General features: G+C 37.0%; 1 long non-coding RNA gene across 1 annotated transcript in view; it reads right to left on the minus strand.

Moving 5' to 3' along the window:
• Positions 1-9,686: 9,686 nt before the first annotated feature.
• The window catches only part of LOC128250074 (uncharacterized), a 54,836-nt gene continuing 45,889 nt past the window's right edge, over positions 9,687-18,633 (minus strand). Inside the window, exons 2-3 of the long non-coding RNA XR_008266190.2 lie at positions 17,738-18,633; positions 9,687-11,758 (exon numbers count right to left, since the gene is read on the minus strand). The exon at positions 17,738-18,633 is cut by the window's right edge and continues 607 nt beyond it. This is a non-coding gene — a long non-coding RNA (uncharacterized LOC128250074). The remainder of the gene's footprint in view (positions 11,759-17,737) is intronic.

Genomic DNA, 18,633 nt, shown 5'->3' on the forward strand with positions numbered 1-18,633 from the left:
ACAAGACAGGAAAACGAAACGGTAACAGTAATCTGTTAAATGTACAAAGAAAATTGTGAGTATGAATGCATTGTCTGAAGGGGTATTGATAATGTTTTCCGTATTAAAGAAGTAAGATTACTGTACCTCTTGACTCTTTAAAGGAGAATGCTTGTTATGACAGCATATCTAACTGACCTGCCTTCCTTCTAACATTTTCATTCCTTATTCCCATGCTTAAAGCCACATACAACTGGTCATTCTGGAATACTGATATGTCAATATAAATCCAGACATGCTGCATGGTTTGTCCTTGTGCTTTGAGTATAGTCATTGCAAAGCATAGCTATCTATCTATCTATCTATTTATCTATCCCACATCACCAGTTCTGCTTACCAAAAGTGGCCCACTTGGCACCGTGCATTCGTCGCAAGAAACAATTCGTAACGGCCGCCTCCGATCGGGAGAGGAGCGGCCCGTTTCACCCGTTCCGAGTTCGAGAGTTCGGGAACTTTGTCTGCTGAACAGGTATATCTTTATCTTCTGATATATTGAGTCTAATTCTAGGAATCATGACAATGCCATTTTTGAATGCACAAACATAGATCTTTACTATGATTAGATTCTCAAGCATTTCTCGTTTGATCATCTGTCTTCCATTGCAAAGTTTTCGAGGATCTAAGTTTATGCTATTTGTTCTTTGTCTCACGTCCTGGAAATGTGCATTCCTATCGTCTTCCGCCTCCTCTTCTCTCCGTCTTTATTACATGACTTTGTTATTCTGGTGCCGTGATGCCATCGTCTCAACCGTTTCCTGGTGTCTCCTTGCTCTCGCCACTTCCTGACATTGTTTGCTATCATCCCTTGGCCCTGATGATCCCTTTCTCTCTCCATGTGCTATAATCGATCAGTGTGTAATTTGTGCATGTAATAAGGAATTAGGTAAATCGAAACAGATCAATGAATAAGGGACAAAAGAATGATTTACACAAAGTGATGTATCTGTGTGTGTGTGTGTGTGTGAGAGAGAGAGAGAGAAAGAGAGAGAGAGAGAGAGAGAGAGAGAGAGAGAAAGAGAGAGAAGAATATATATATATATAGAGAGAGAGAGAGAAGGATAGATAGATAGATCGATAGATAGATAGAGAGAGAGAGAGCATGTGTGAGTGTGCGTATTTGGGTGGACATCGAGAGAAAGAGAGAGAGTGTGTGTGTGTGTGTGCTGTACGAGAATGTGACCGAGTGTGCGTGTATGAGTGTGTGCCGTGTGTGTGTGTGAGAGAGACAGAGTTTACGTGTGTGTGTGTGAATACTGTATATTAATGTGAGGAAGAGTGCGTGCGTACTGTATATACGGGTGAGTGTTAGTGTGCGTGCTGTGTGAGTGAGTGAGTGTGTGTGTGTGTGTGTGACGACGGAGAGAGTGTGCTTGTGTATGTTGTGTGTGTATGTGTGTGCGCGCGCGCGCGCTGTGTGTGAGTATGACCGAGTGTGTTTATATGTGTGTGTTGTGTATGTATGTTTGATAAGCACAGAATTTATGTGTACGCGCGCGCGCACGCGCGTGTGTGTGTGTGTGTGAGAGAGAAAGATTGAAACAATAGTGAAAATTTGAACTGTACATTCAAAACTTCTAGACTTGAAAAAAATTGCCAAAGGAATGAATTAGAAAAATTAAGCTGCATCTACGGGCAATATATTTGCAATACTCGGCATGTATTGTTGCGTGGAAAAATGCGAGCAAGAGAAATAATATTCTTAAGATTATAAACCTGGAAGACTACAGGACAAGTTATTACACTTGGAAATGTTCAGGGCAACTTATTATATCTGGTAAAGTACAGAACAAGAAAATTTTTACTTAAAATATTGCAGCTAAGGATAAGATTTCAAATAGAATATTTAGATGTAGAAAATATTAGATTTTATTAAAACTAAAAATTTTATTACAAGTTATTTCTTCTATTTTTTTTATTACTTGTTACTTCTATTAAAAATTTAAAAAAACAAGTCAATTAAAATATGTTTTGCGCTTTAAAAATTCATTTTAAAATTACTAATTAATAATTAGAAATTCGAAAATAGATTATAAAAAATAATAGTAGTACATAATTAATACAATAAATAGAATAACACAAAAATTAGTTATATATTGCAGTAAAATCTAACTATAACAACAAATTCACAGTAAAAATTGCTTGAGTTATTGCCTAAGTTATTGCCAAGTCTTCACATTTTTAGTCTTGACCCAATGCCTATTTTTTACATAATGAATTTGCCTACCATATATACTATTCTACTTTGCATAAAACCTTAGCTATATAGGTACTTCTGGCTCTCATTTTTAAGTATTCTAGTGTGTCAATATTTTAACAAAATGATGGTACCTTTTTAAAATCATAATGTTTCTTTCTAAATTAAAATCAAATAATCTTTAATATTCAAATTTTATCCTTAGCTGCAATATTTTGACTAAAAATTTTCTTATTCTGTACTTTATCAGATATAATAACATGTCCTGAACTTTTCCAAGTGTAATAACTTGTCCTGTACTTTTCCGGGTTTATAATCTTAAGAATATTACTTTTCTTAAGAATATTATTTTTTTTGCAACTTCAGGTTTCCACCTGTGTCAGTCTCTTCAAAATTCATTGAGTTAATAAACCTTCAACACTGAAGAGGATGTAAAAATTCACCGGAATGAGTTTTTTGCTTGTAAAGACAGGAAATTATTTGAACAGGGAATAATGAAGCTACCCACAATTGCCTTCTTGTGAGTAGATCCGTTATTGGAATAAATCGCTTTGTGTCTTAATTTCGCTGAAATAAACAAACAGACTTTTTGGTCGACTCGATACATACATACATGCATACATACATGCATACATATATGCATACATACATACAAAGGCGCACATACATACATACATACATACATACATACAGATAGACATACAAACAGACAAACATCCAGACAAACAGACAGACGATGGGTTTCTTTCAGTTCGTGTCTATGAAATCCACTCTCAAACTTTTAATGACCCCGAAGATACACTTCCTCACGCAATGGGACTGAACCTCAAATCGTGTGATTGGGAAGGAAACTTCTAAACCTACACAGTCATACCTGGGGTTGCGTTCGTCTTTGCTTCTATGTTTATGCATCTATGGTTATGTTAATAGATATAAAGGAACACTATAAGTAACTCTTGTTCAAAGACTAATATTGTTTAAGTTGAGTTTTTTTATACCTGTTAAACTAGATTTTCAACATTAGAGATTGATAAAATAGGTATACCAGACTAAAGTAACTGCTGTGGTTGATATGACTGACTAACACCTTGATGGCGGTGCCCCAGCATGGTTACAGTTCAAGGACTGAAAGCCATAAAAGAATAAAAGAATCAGAACCATAGTCCAGTCTCGTCACACCATCATATATAACGGGTGTCGCATAACCAGGAACTATCAGCAGAGTTTTATGTAGTCATATATGTAATTAATATTCTAGTTTTTGAACTTTGTACTCAGTACTTTACCTAATTTTCATTCTTTGTAATAACATTCTTCCGCTGACGTTTGTATGGCAAATGTTAACCTACATTCGCTACCACCCAACTCTATTAGTGCCGTCTTTCATTCTTATCCTACAGTCTAAGCAGAAATTATAGTTATGAAGTTTGCTCTTTCCGTTTGTATAGTCGTAGTAAGCTGCATAAATTAAGTAATAAAGTTATAAATTTGATGTAAAGTATAGTAGGAGCAATATAGATTATCTAGTTCAACATCTAGTATAATTTTCTGCTATAAATAGACACAATATTTAGTGTAGCGTGATAGCAGTATGTCAGGATCTCAAAGTGATATATGATAGTAATGGGTTAAAAAATTTAATATATCTACGGTGAGTAAAATACTTAGAAGACAAGAAAGCAAAGGGTTAATAAATATATTTTACATACAGCTTGCACTATATCTACCGAACGGAGATCAGAAGTATTTCTGCACATTCTGACGATATTACTTTCTCAAGGAGTGCCAACAATATTCTTTTCTACTCTAGGCACAAGGCCCGAAATTTTGGGGGAGGGGGCCAGTCGATTAGACTGACCCCAGTACGCAACTGGTACTTAATTTATCGACCCTCAAAAGGTTGAAAGGCATAGTCGACCTCGGCGGAATTTGAATTCAGAACGTAGAGACTGACGAAATATCGCTAAGCGTTTCGCTCGGCGTGGTAACGTTTCTGCCAGCTCGGCACCTTGGAGTGCTAACAATATTGCTGTTACCATGGTGGAATATCCGAATTTTTCATATCCATGATAAAGCGTTTCTTTTCTTCTATATTTCGAAATTGATGCAAGCCACATAAGACATTATAGATCCAACCCACGGCATCTACATTTACTGGCATTATTATACAGCTCCATCCCAATGTCTCATAGTCATGTGACCCCTTCACATGGTAATATGACGGAGTCACAATGACCAGAACTTAATTTTGTCAAGTAGGTCTTGCCCATAAGATTAGAACATTGCTCCGTTATCATAATATGGCGTTGAAATACCTTTGCATTGGCCTATTTTAACATTCTCTGTAGAAAACAATTAGGTGTAGTTTGGAGTTGATCCTCATCGCATTCATGTTGGTGATTCATTACTATTTTAATACACTTTCGACAATATCACCAGAAATATTCTCCTAGGGATGACTTGAATTTTGCCAGAATACATTCTGTTAATGCGCAGACACCACACAGATGACGTAAACGATAAAACAGGTGTTTTATCTTTGTTTGATCGTTAGGAATTGTCCGGGAATGGAAGTACATCGTACATCGACCTTAAACGAGATCGTAACTAGTCTTGCTCTAGTTTTCACAGCATATTCCAGCATCGTTTTCTTTGTTCAGCAGATGTATATCAAACTCATGTCCATCGGCTTCATAACTTCATTGCTTCTGTCGTAAGGTCTTCCTGTTCTTTCTGTCAAAGTTCAAAGATCATGATATCTCTCAGATCTTTGTTATTCCGGTGGGATATCCATTTGTTTTGCATTCGCCTCCAATCATTCTAATATATTCTCTACAACTCCGATCGCTTCTTTCATTTCCAGGTTGGATACTACCTTCATATCAGTTCTTTTATCTCCTTCCTATCAAAACTATCAATTGGGTTGCACGAGCAATATAGGACACAAAATCCTGGAGAATCATGTGCTAACGGAACTTCCGCTACTGTAATCTCTCCAACCTGAGATCCTAGACAGCTAGAGTTTTGTTGTAATACTGTACAGCCTAAATCCCGAGGACAATATTAGGAGATCGTGCTTCTTCTCTATAATCTTGCATGTGCAATTTTCTGTTTCCACTACACTTACCAAAGGTATTTTACGTAGTTAAAGTGGTTATAAAATCTTTGGCTGAGGATATCGTCTGGAAATTTTCAACCAAATCGTTGTTGTCATAGGTAGTTAGCCACTATCTCAGCGTCGACTTGAACTCAATACTCCTCTGAATAATAATTCAAGGGACTGTATAGATACAGTTAAAACTCCATAGTATGAAATCGTATGAAGTTTTTCTCAAATATAACATGAAAGTAACTTATCTGATCTAATGTAGAGTAATAAAGGTCATACATATATAATGGTTATTCAAAGTCATGCATCTTTAACTTAAGAATTTTCTAGTCAAATCTCGTGATTTATAATTACGTAAAAACAACTCCAAATTTAAGTATATATGTTTATTAACTCCATATTTGGAAAATATTCCAGATTTTATTTATCAAGCAACTGATTTTGGATATCATATTCAAGATATGTGAACAAATGCAGGCTTCATTTTCCTTAGGTTTCTAGAAATATCAAGAACATATTATGTGGTAGTTAATATCTAAGAAATTTATAGGATCGCTAGAGCACCATCAAACACCTCCATTAAATAGATACATACATATATACATACATACATACATACATACATACATACACAAACATCTCGAGCGCGAACACACACACACACACACACACACACACACACACACACACCGATTGCGTCATACGAATCTAAAGCTTCGAGAGACATGAAATAAATCGTTTTTAATGGTGAAACTTGAAGTTTCTAAATTTAAATGACGTAAACAACATACCATTCTCGCTAGTAAGAACAAAGCCTCAAGAATGGATAGAGAAAGCCGAAGGGTTGATTTGGTACAGTGGTAGAACGTCCGTCATCTCTATGAGTCACGGCTGCCTTTTTCGTTCTTCATCCAAATGGGAATTTTTTTATCCAATATTTACACTCTATTATTTATACTTTATCTTCGAATTTTACCATTAAAAACGATATATAAACACACACACACACACACACACACACAGAGACAGATAGTTAGTAATGAAGACAAACGCAATTAGACTTGATATAGATATATTTACATGAAGCAAGTTTAAATCGTTTTGAGGTGTACTATGTATTTTCTATACTCAGCATACCCAGCTCTCGCTTATTGTGCGCGCGCGCGTGAGTGTGTTTGTTTGTGTGTGTGTGTGTGTGTGTGTGTGTGTGTGTGTGTGTAGGTGCAGGCGTGGCTGTGTGGTAAGAAGCTTGCTTTCCAGCCACATGGTTCCGGATTCAGTCTCACTGTGTGGCACCATGGGCAAATGTCGTCTACACGAGCCGATCAAAGCCTTGTGAGTGGATTTGGTAGACGGAAACTGAAAGAAGCCTGTCGTATATATATATATATATATATATATATATATATATATATATTTATATATTTGTGTGTGTGTGTGTGTGTGTGTGTGTGTGTGTACATATATATATATATATATATATATATATTAGCAGAGATACCCACCTTGCTCGGGATTAAAATAGCATAGTTTTTTCATTGTTTTACCTGTTTCAGTCATGTGACTGCGGCCATGCTGGAGTACCGCCGTTGGTCGAACATATATATATATATATATATATATATACACATACACACATAGATATATATATTTTCTCCAGCAAATCATCAATGAAGAAGACCGAACTCAACTCCAGTCTGATCTATATGCGGTGAGTCAATAGGCAGACACAAACAAAATACAGCTAAACGAGAGAAAATTTGACCTGATGCATTTTGGAAGAAAGACTATACTAAAACAGCCATACTCTCTTCCTTCAGGAGAACCGTTTACAGCGTCTAATAACACCAGGGACCTAGAAATAATTGTTGATAACAATCTCAGTTGGAGTGCCCACATCAACAATAAGGTTGATATAGCTCGTAGGATAAGCTCCTGGATCTTAAGAACATTCCAGTCCAGAGAACAAGGTGTCATCATTCCACTTTTCTCCTCCTTTTTACGGCCACACCTCGAATACTTCTTCCCACTGTGGTCTCCCCATACAAAACAAAACACCTCGAAAATTGAATCACCCCAGAGGGCATTCACTAAACGAATTAAGGGCATGACTGATCTCAATTATTGGGACCGCCTTAAAGCCTTGAAACTCTACTATCTCCAGCGCCGCCGCGAGTGGTACATCATTTGCACGATGTGGAGACTATACTGCCAACATTGCCCAAACGACCTGAACATTAGCTTCAAGATTCATCCAAGGCTAGGACCACGGGCCATACGTCCCCTACCCAATTCAGGATCACAACAAATAGGTACACTACGACACAATTTCTTTTCCACAATAGACCCTGCCCTGTTGAACATTGTCCCAAAACTGATCAAAGAGGAAAAGTATCCCATCACCTTTAAACGGAGTCTGGACAAATTTCTTCAAGGAATACCAGATTAGCCACCTATACCTGGATACAACTCACAACTTAAATAGATCATGATACCATAAAACTTGACTTAAAAAGGATTTAGATAATCCTATCAGGTGGTGCTATTAAATTAGACATGGCCTGGACCAAAGATTGGTCCAGGCCATGTCTAAATTGGCATAGTAATCTTTGGAGATTACTATGCCAAATTGCTGAGGCAGTTACGAAAGACTATCAAGACAAAATGCCCTGAAAACTGACGAAAGGTGTCTTGTATTATCAGGACAATGCTGCAGCACAGCAGTCGTTGGTTTCAATGGCTGTTGTGAATGACTGTGGCTTTGAGTTGGTCGATCGCCGTCCTTAATCTCCTGATTTGGCACTATCTGACTATCATCTGTTCCCCAATATGAAAAACATTTGGCTGGGAACCAGTATCGCAGTGATGATGAAGTCATATCTGCTGTTGATGACTCTTTTAACTAATATGGTGTAAGTTTCTTCACCAATGAGATCCAAGTATTGCAACATTGGAAGAAGTGTGTAGATCGTAATGGGGACTATGTTGAAAAAGAAACCTCATTTGATCACATTCCATAAGAGTATTTTGTTCAGCCTATGAACTTTTCAGCCGACCCTCACACACACACACACACACACACACACAAACACACAAACACACACACATATAGATAGATACATGTGTGTGCGTTTATCTATCTATCTATCTATCTATCTATCTATCTATCTTTCTCTCTCACTCTCTCTTTCTCTCTCACTCTCTCTTTCTCTCTCACTCTCTCTTTCTCTCTCACTCTCTCTTTCTCTCTCACTCTCTCTTTCTCTCTCACTTTCTCTCTCTATATATATACACATACACACATACACACACATACATATAAATATATACATGCATGCATTAACGGTGATCGTATTAGTCTTAACTTAATCGAGTTAGCTCTCATCAGGTCGAAGAAAGATCACGACTTTTCAGAATCAGCAAACTGCTGTGAATTCGAACCCAGACCGGTGAAATAATGAAGTTTAACAGAATAGATTATTCAATTTGACTTTCTAATAAGGTATTATCACTCTCACCCTTTGTGCAGGAGATATTAATGACTCCTTATAAGGCTTGGGGCGGGATAAAAGAAAAGTAAACTGTTATTTATGTCTCCCCAAAGTGTTAATAACGAAAATCAAGAGAAATGAATTCAAGAGAGCGTCGACCCCAGATCACACATTCAGATCACGGACAGCTTACATGTTACTTCACAGGATTCGCCCTTGAGAACACACTAGGACACACACACACAATATATACACACACAGAGTATGTGTGTGTGTGTGTGTGTATGAGGGAGAAAGAGAAAGAGAAGGAGAAAGAGAGAGAGAAAGAGATAGCGCAGGTCAGGTCGTTGTGAGATAAACTAGACTGTATAAATCCGGTTTTTACTCGAATGAGATAGCATTCATATCATATCTCATAGACTGGTCATTTGCAGAATTTGTACACCGACACTGGTTAGCAATCTTTTGAGTACATGCAAAAACATTACATCTACAACTATATTTATCTTTGAGGCTGGTGCATTTGTATGTAGAAGCACTTCTATTATTTTCCATATTCACGGGCGTGTAAGTATGTCTGTCTGTCTGTCTGTCTGTCTGTCTGTCTGTCTGTCTGTCTGTCTGTATGCATGTATGCATGCATGTATATATATATATATATATATATATATATATATATATATATATATATATATCCTTATATATACATATATATATACGTATATGTACTTTTGGGTGAGTCTGTATGTGTGCACATACATAAAATACCCACAAGCACGCACGCACGCACGCACGCACGCCCTCACGCACGCACGCACGCACGCACGCACGCACACACACACACACACACACACACACACACACACACACAGACACATATATCTTAGGAATTTAAATGTTATGGTCACTCTATGACTGGCCATAACGTTTAACTTCCTAAAAAATATATTACTGGTCTAATTAATGCTTAGCGTGCCTCTTTTTCGGATATATGAACTATTGACGATTCATTACGTATACCGGTTGCAGAATATTTTGCAAAAGACCTCCACGTCATTTGTCTTATATACATATACATATGTGTGTGTGTGTGTATAAGACAAAAGAGGGTGTGTATTTCCACGCAGGAAAAGATATAGGCAAATTTGTTGTTGAAAATGCACCTAAATCTGGAAGACTTGTAATTATTTAAAATAAATTTATTTACATATATACCAAACTAGTTTCAACTATATTTTTTGTTTATCAATGGTAAAAATTTACAATTATGAATTAGAAAAACATTTTAAAAAGTTTCAATGTTGACAAATTTAAATGTTCATAACAGATAAATTTAGAATTATGAATTAGAAAAACATGTTAAAAAATTTCGATGTTGACAAGTTTAAATGTTCGCAACAGTCAATAATATTAAAACTGTGCATCAGTTTGTTTGAATGTAAAAAGATCATTAGTGTTAGTAATCATCGACATGAAATGAATATCATCAAAGTTTCGGTCATACTGAGTTAAGAGGGAAAATCACTTTCCCCTAGAAGATTTCTCAGATACTGTTCATCATTAATCAAACACAATAAACAGAATAACACTGTGTAACACGATTTTTGTCCTTGGGTAAGAACTGTCATTTCCTATTTGCTTACTTCTAGAAAGTATGAAAAATGCCTATTTCCTTCAAAATTTGCATTTCTTATATTTATTCAAACCCCAAAGAATTCCTCTCAACACATGGCTATGATGCTCCCTCACTACTCCTGCTTATGATCAGAAATGTACATATTGTTAGTCACTAAGGGACATGCTCAAGTGGTTTAAGATCAAGCAAGTGACAAATAAATCTGTGGTATTGAGCAGAATATTTGCTATAATGATATTTCTGCTTCAGTAACCCAGTGCTGAATATGTCTGAAATGTAATGGAAAGTAGGTCAATTTCAAAATATTGATGTCCAAGTCAGAAAAGCAAAGTTTGAAGGGAAAAGCAGTCATTTTCTTTCATTGCTAGATAGAAGCAAATAGAAAACAACACTTACTGACTGAAGACAAAAAATAAAAATGGAAATAAAATCTTCGTTACACAGTATTATTTAATAATAATCTTTTCATCTTTCACTACTCGGGTAAAGTCTACACTGACAATCGTACAATGATTCGCTGAAGAGGTCTATTAAATCAAACTCACTACGCATTACACTCTATATTTAAATAATCTTAATTAATTAAAATGAATTAAATTTTATTGCCAATATTATCCTCAAATACGAGCGTTAACCAATGCTCCTTTTTAAATTTCCATTCGTGATGCCCCAGATCACTTCTGGAGTAAAAACAGTCTAACATTTTCCGAGAAATTGTTCATGCATCTTACAAAGCCCTTATTGTATCCTTGTCCTACATAAATGTTGATACGGTCTTGTAGGCTGATATGTTAACATATTCAGTATATGAGACAACAGTTATTGACCCTTCCCCTGTCAAACTAAAAAGGAAATATGTATTAAATGTGAAATAATGGATTAACAATTCAGTTTCTTTGCGAGAGGAGTTCCGCAATTATTTTAAGCTGCCTTTCCAACCGACCGCAGCCGTGATACCTTCTAACAATCGGTTGAAATTGCTCGGAGTCTCTCTCTCTCTCTCTCTCTCTCTCTCTCTCTCTCTCTCTCTCTATCTCTCTCTCTCTCGCTCTCTCTCTCTCTCTCTCTATCTCTCTCTCTTTCTCTCTCTCTCTCTCCCTCTCTCCTCCCCTTCTCTCTCTCTTCCTCGTTAGCTCTGGTAGAGTCATTTTCATGTGGTGTGTTTATGCTTATATCATCAATGTAGGCGGGTTAAATTGTCCACTATTAGGAAGTCGCCAAAATATAACATCTAATATGGTCTGGTGCTCTGCACGACAGTAGTGGCCGCAAAAACTACACTGCGTGTCCTGAAAAGATAAATTTACAACATTAAGCAATTGTAAGTAATATAAGAAAATTATTATTATAACTAGGGCAACGGGGAAAAATGCCAATTTTCAAAACTTTTAAAATTTATCAAAAGAACTGTTACATATTATGTTGCCATTTGCTTAATGTTAAAACCGGCACTGGAATAAAAAAAGTTTCTGTGGTACACTTTTCTCTTGGTGTCCAAGCTACACCACTGTGTGTTAATGTCTCAATTAACTCATTGTGTGTTAATGTCTCAATCAGATAACAGTGGCAAAAAGGTTTTGGAGGCTAGATTTGCTGGGGACGGATTTGGGGTGTTGATTCCGAATATACCATCAGTTCTATTCTATCAAATTTCGTTTTGGAGATACAGCTTATCTCTTTATGAGGTTTCTATTTATGCGTTGAAATTAGGGATTTCAGTTGCTTCTTACATTTTGGTGCCTTGGAGGTTACGTATATTTAGGGCTGCTGATTCTAAAATTTGCATCAATTATGTCCTATCAATCCTAATTAATTAATGATTTGATAATTTAATACAAAAACAACCACAATATTAATGTTATAAATATTTTGCAAGACATAAACAACCTCATGCAAAGCGGTATTTCGTCTTTACATCCTGGATTCAAATTTCGCCGAGGTCTGCATTGCCTTTCATTTTTTCGTATCGATAAAATAAGTACTGGGGTCGATGTAATCGACTATCCCCCCACCAAATCCCATGTCTTGCGCCTACTTTAGGAAGAATTACTTCAGTATAAAATGCTTATAGTGTACTGCATCAAAATCTACAGCAATTGTAACTCAAAAATAAAGATTAAATGATCAATTATTCAACATAGAAGTGGCTTATTTTACAAGTATTTCTAGAATGGAGTTTACCAAAACAATGTTGCTGGAAATTCTAGTAGTAGTCTGCTACAAGTCTTCCACCTTCGTTGGTACCTCTCCTTTATTGTCATTATACCCCAATAAAATCCTTTTCCTTTTTCTCATATTATCAAGCTTCAAGATGAGTGAAATGACTTCAGGTGTAATAAACCCTGATGTTCATGTGACAGTTACATGTTCAAATCGGCAACAATCTACTCCATTTATTTAAATTAGTTGTCTGCCTTGTGGTTGTGAAGAAGGTTTTAGATAATTAAGACAAACGAAGACCATGCATAGGGTTCAGTAGTATCCATTGAATATATAAATGTCTGATAAGCTCTCTTATCTAAAAACCATAAAACCCCTGCCTTTTCACGCTAAATTCAAAGAATTTACTGCATAAATATTCAAAGTAGACACCTTTTTTATTCAATGTCTTTAAGATTTTATGTTGAAATAAGCTGATTTCATTATATGCGGTTCTTTTAATTAGAATGTAATATATTGGGTCATCCCATAAATAATGCATGTTTTTTTATACTTCTTTTATTTTTTAAAGTTAAAATAAGCAAAGTTCCTTTTTAATCTAAAATATACTCTCCTTCATTTTCCACAATGCTCTTCCATTTATCTGGTAGACTTGTAAAGCCCCTCTTCCAAAATTCACTTGTCCGTGACTAAAAATACTTCTCCAGTACTGTTCTGACCTCGTTTGCAAAATTCATATTTTTTCAGTCCAAATGATTTTGAAGACTGTAAAATAAATGATAATCAGATGGGATAATGTCCGGCGAATATGGTGGGTGGGGCATCGTTTCCCATTCAAACTGCTCCATCTATGTAACCGAGCATTATCCTGATGGAAGAACACCTTTCGTCTTGAAACCAAAGATGGTCATTTAAGCTGCTCAAGCTGCTCGCAGTAGATCTCCTTTGTCATCATTTGGCTTGGGTTTAAAAGTTAAAAGTTGACTAAACCTTTCATATCCCACCAAACAGATAACAACACCTTACGTGAGTGAAGATCTTTAGCCTGGTGTGCCGGTGTTTCTCCTTTCACTACCTACTATCTTTAGCGCTTGACATTTTTATTGAGAACCTATTTCTCGTCTCTAGTCATTATTCAGTAAAAAAAAAAGGTTCATTCATGAAATGTGACAGCAAAGAAGAGCACACATTCACTCTGCGCGCGATTAGATTCGAAAAATTTCCGATGGCACACAGGTGTCGATGAATGGTTGAATGACCAAACCCAAGCTTTTCTGCTAGTTCTTCAGCAGTTACGATGGGATTTTGTTCCACCTTGGTTTGTAGAACGTCCTCTTCAATCTCTACAGATCTTCCAGGACGAGGTTCGTCTTGCCGGCTGTTGTTTCCGGCTCGGAATTTCTGGAACCACCATTGACACTGGCTTACGCTTATTGTCCGATTCCCATATACTGCATTGATATTGCTCGCACCCTCTGTTGCGTTGTTGCCTTTATTGAACTCATAAAACAAAATATGCCGAATATGCTCCTTTTGTCACTTTCATTATAGCTTTGAAAAAATAACTGTTAAAAATCGAACTGCAGTATTCAAACTCGCACTAAGAATAAGCACAAGGTAAAATTACTACCTGCTTTTATAGCAAGTTGATACAGGTATTTTTCCCGTCCCCCTCCGACTTTTAGTTCACGCAAGTGAAAAAAGACGCATTATTTATGGGATGACCCAATATTAATGTCATTAGTACTGTTATTTTTCATTAAAATTATAGATAATTAATCAATTAAAGCTGATAGGGTAAAAACTGATAAAACACGTCTTTCATCGCATGAAAATGTAAAGTGTAGCTAGGGTCCACAATTTTAATATAGGAATAGATGCATTAGCTTAAAATAGGGTAAGCTATATCTTCAGAACTGGAACTGATTGAACAGATTTAAAATTAAATCATGTCATTAGTGTTAATTTCTGCCGTAAAATCTTATAAGGGCAGATTCCTCCTTCCATAAATTAGCTAAATGGCAGGTAAGCGACGAATTAGTATCTAGCTGTTTTGCACTCTTGTGTTTAGAACGAGGTCGTTAATGAATGAATATGTTGATAGCTGCTAAATGTAACTTTCAACTAAAATCATGAATGTACATCTACTCATTGAATTGTTGGGTAACTACTGAAACCATTGTCTTTGTCAAGTGTTTTAAAGAACACTAAAGCAGAAAGTCGCTTGTTGCTTTTTCAGTGTCATGTGAGAGAACCGTAGCTCTACACACAAACAAATTTGTTATGCTGCTCTGCACCTATCCATTTAGGTAAGAGACGTTTTGACACAGTTGTTTTCGCATCGGTTGTTTGGTGTCGCTAATTCGACACTGACTTATTTGACATCAGGCGTTTCAGTGTCACTCTCACGTTATCTTCCCAAGTGCAAACGACTTTGGACGTAAACTGTGCTGCAGTACCTTTGCAACTGAGAGAGGCTTGAAGATACATCAGGGAAAGATTTGTAAGAAGAGGACAGAGCAGTGTGGATCATCTGATCGTAAAACACGTGGTAAATCATCTCCGGACTCAAAGCACAATGGATCGATAAATGCTACAGCAAAGACCTCTTCTCGGCAAGAAATTACAGGTTATAAGACTGTGCATCAGATAGTACTCGGAGGAAACCGAGGGTTCTGTGGCCTGCTGCTAATGAGAAAGGAAGATATAAAGAGTTTGAGAACAAGGTATGTAAAGCTCTTTATAATATGACAGGATCTACAATGGAGAAACTGGGGAAGTTAGAAAGCTCAATGTACGGTACAGGAAAGGAATTATTTGGACTGATATATGGGACCGATTAGCGAAAGGAAAGTGTGGCCCAAGCAGGGGGATCAGGAAAATGAAACAGTTGAGGAGGGGAAAGAACAGCCAAAGAAAGCGATGGAAATGAGCGAAGGAAGACGAAAAACCTGACCTCGCGCAGCTGTGCGAAGATTTTAAAGGAAAATGCCGTTATGTAACGACACATCCACCGGTATGAGTGAAGAAAAGAAAGCAAAAGGACTCCTGAACAGTTTCTGAAGAACCCGTACGGGGGTTACTAAGAAGCTATTCACTGAACCAAAGAGTGGCACTTCATTGTGCACAAAAGAAGAATTGGATGTTCATATTAAAGAAACCTCTAGCGACCCAAACCGTAACTAGCTATTGCCACCTACAAATGGACTAAGGCATCTCTTAGAACCTGATATCAAATTTCAAATTGGGGACATCAGGGAGAAAGAGGTGAATGATTTTGTGAGAAAAGCAAGAGAAAAGAGAGCCCCAGGAGGTGATGGCGTTCTGTATAAAGTATATAAATATTGCAATCGTCTCTGGAATCCCTGGGTGCGTTGAGCATCGTTTCTCGATTTGGAAAGCGATCCATGACACCAAAAAAAACAAGACAAGTCTGAACGTGGTATGGCTTGATCTAGTTAATGTATATGGCTCAGAACCACACGAATTGCTGATAAGAGCCATGGACCACTTCCTCATCCCGGAGAAAGTAACAAGATTAATCAGGGTATATTATGACAGTTTCGAGATGAGGTTTACTGCAGGAAATTTTTCAACAGATTGGCGCCGTTTTGGAGATTGGCATTGCTGCTGGTAGCACAATATCTGTCACGTGGTTTATCTTAGTCATGGAGATGATTTTGAAAGCAGCGGATTTTTCGGAACAAATCGCCCATGCACAATCACCTAAGAAGGCCTTCATGGATGACGTGATACTGCTGCCGACAGACAAGCAAATCATGCAGAGTGCCCTCTTGAGGCTAGACGAGTTGGTGAAGTGGTCAAGGATGCGATTCAGAGCAAAAAAGTCGCATAGTCTGACATTTATTAAGGAAGTGCAAAAAGAAGTTAAGTTTAAAATAGCTGAAGAAAGCATTCCAACAGTCAAGGAAGAATCCGTTAACAGTTTGGGACGTGTATACGCTGGAACATTGTCAGATAGGAGTTGCACGATGCAAATTATGAAAGAAGCCGAGGATGGGTTAACAGCAATTGACAGCTCAAAGCTACCAGGTAAATATAAAATATGGTGCTTACAGTTTGGCTTGTATTCGCGCCTTTCGTGGCCGCTTCTAATATACGCGGTGGCATTGTCAGGAGTTCAAATCATTGAACAAAAGTGTAATGTGTTCATTAAAATGTGGCTAGGCCTACCTTGGTGGCTTCCGATATGCGGAGCTTTCGACTGGTAGCACTTGCATGTGCAAGTTGTTTGCAAAACATATACATATATGAATAGACACACACACACACACGCACACACGCACACGCACGCACGCACGCACACACATACACACACACACACACACACACACACACACACACACACACACACACACACACACACACACACGAGTATACATAATTTCTTGTTTCGTCTTTTATCGTTTATTTTCTGCGTTTTTCAGTCATTGGACTACGGCTATGCTGGGGTACTACCTTGGAGGGTTCTGGTTCGGTTTCTTTTTCCGAGCTAGTAATGTTACGGGAATGTTAACAAACAAGCACTGATTATCAAGGAATGTGAGAGAAACAAGCACAGTCACGAAGACACACACACGTACACAGGACGGGCTTCCAACTAATATATTAATTGTTAATGAAACGCGACTATCAATCGTTGCTATTATGTAAAAGTGTCGTAAGTTCAAAACGTTGCTTTTTCAGAAAGCGAAAAAATAATTTCACCATTCCATAGCAAAACCGTTGTACTACACCTTGACAATTTTCATATCTTGGCCTCTGAAGCAGCTGCAGATATAACAGTTTGACCAAAAGAACCGGCTATTACAAGCAAAAATATATATTGAAAAAAAAAAAAAAGCGCATTAGTTAGGTAAGGATAAGATTGTAATTTGTGAATGTGTATTTAGCTGCATGTAGGCATCTGTGTAATTGTCCCTAAAATCTATTTATAATGCGCTTCTTTGTTAACAATACTGAGAGTGACTCTTCGGAACATAGCTGGCATTTCCGGAATAAGGTGTTGTAGGGAGTCGCAGGTCAGGTCATATATTACTTTCTCTTCCTTGAGTCTCTAGATAAAATCAACCAGTGGTGTTACATACCGTTTAAAGATATTTCGAAAGCTGGCAATGTGGTTATGATATCGATTTTGGAAAAGATCTACCGAGGCTCCGATATATACGTAGGGGCCTTCTCTATTATTTACAGTGTACTTATATATCACATTTTTTGTTATACATTGATTGTTTAAAGGACATTTGGATTTGTCTCTGCATGAGCATAAATGGTTTGTTTTTGTGCTGCGAGTACTAGATGAATTGGTTCTGTTCAGTATATTTGTGGTCATTGTTATCCTTTTATTATCACTATTTCTGGGTGTATTAGTGTTGTTGTTTGAATTATTGGTGGTGTGATTCGTTGGATGGTTATTGTCGATATTGTAGTTGTTTTATCTCGGTTGCTTTCATAGTTAGAGTTATTATCATTTTGATGCATTAATTGATTGATATTAGTGTTGTCTCTAGATTGGTTAAATGAGTCGCGGTCAATTTTTACGTCTTATTTTGAGTGTAGTCTGTTCGTTGTCTCAGTTTCCAATTGTTAATCCTACGAACGTGGTGCTCTATATTTGATGAATTAGCATAGGACAGTTTTATAGTATGACGGTTAAATATTTTGTTGTACACTTCATTTTTAGGGAAGTAGCGATCAAGGTCAGCGAAAAATTGTTTCGCGATTTTGGATGAGATGTCCGAGCTCCAGATTGGGTTATACCAAAAGATAACATGGTTTTTATATTTTCGGTTAGGTCTGTTTGTACGGGTGTTTGATGTGGTATTGGGATTTTGTGGCGTTAGTTGTTTAATTTGTTGTCTGTTTCTAGTTTTCTCCTGTGTTACTAGAGCCATGTGTGATAATGCAGAGTCTTACTGAAACACATATGGCCTTCCATTGCATATATTATCTATCCATGGCTTAAGAATTATTTCCAGGACCT

The sequence above is a fragment of the Octopus bimaculoides genome, chromosome 19 (assembly GCF_046866305.1).
Source record: "Octopus bimaculoides isolate indiv1 chromosome 19, ASM4686630v1, whole genome shotgun sequence".
Lineage (NCBI taxonomy): Eukaryota > Metazoa > Mollusca > Cephalopoda > Octopoda > Octopodidae > Octopus > Octopus bimaculoides.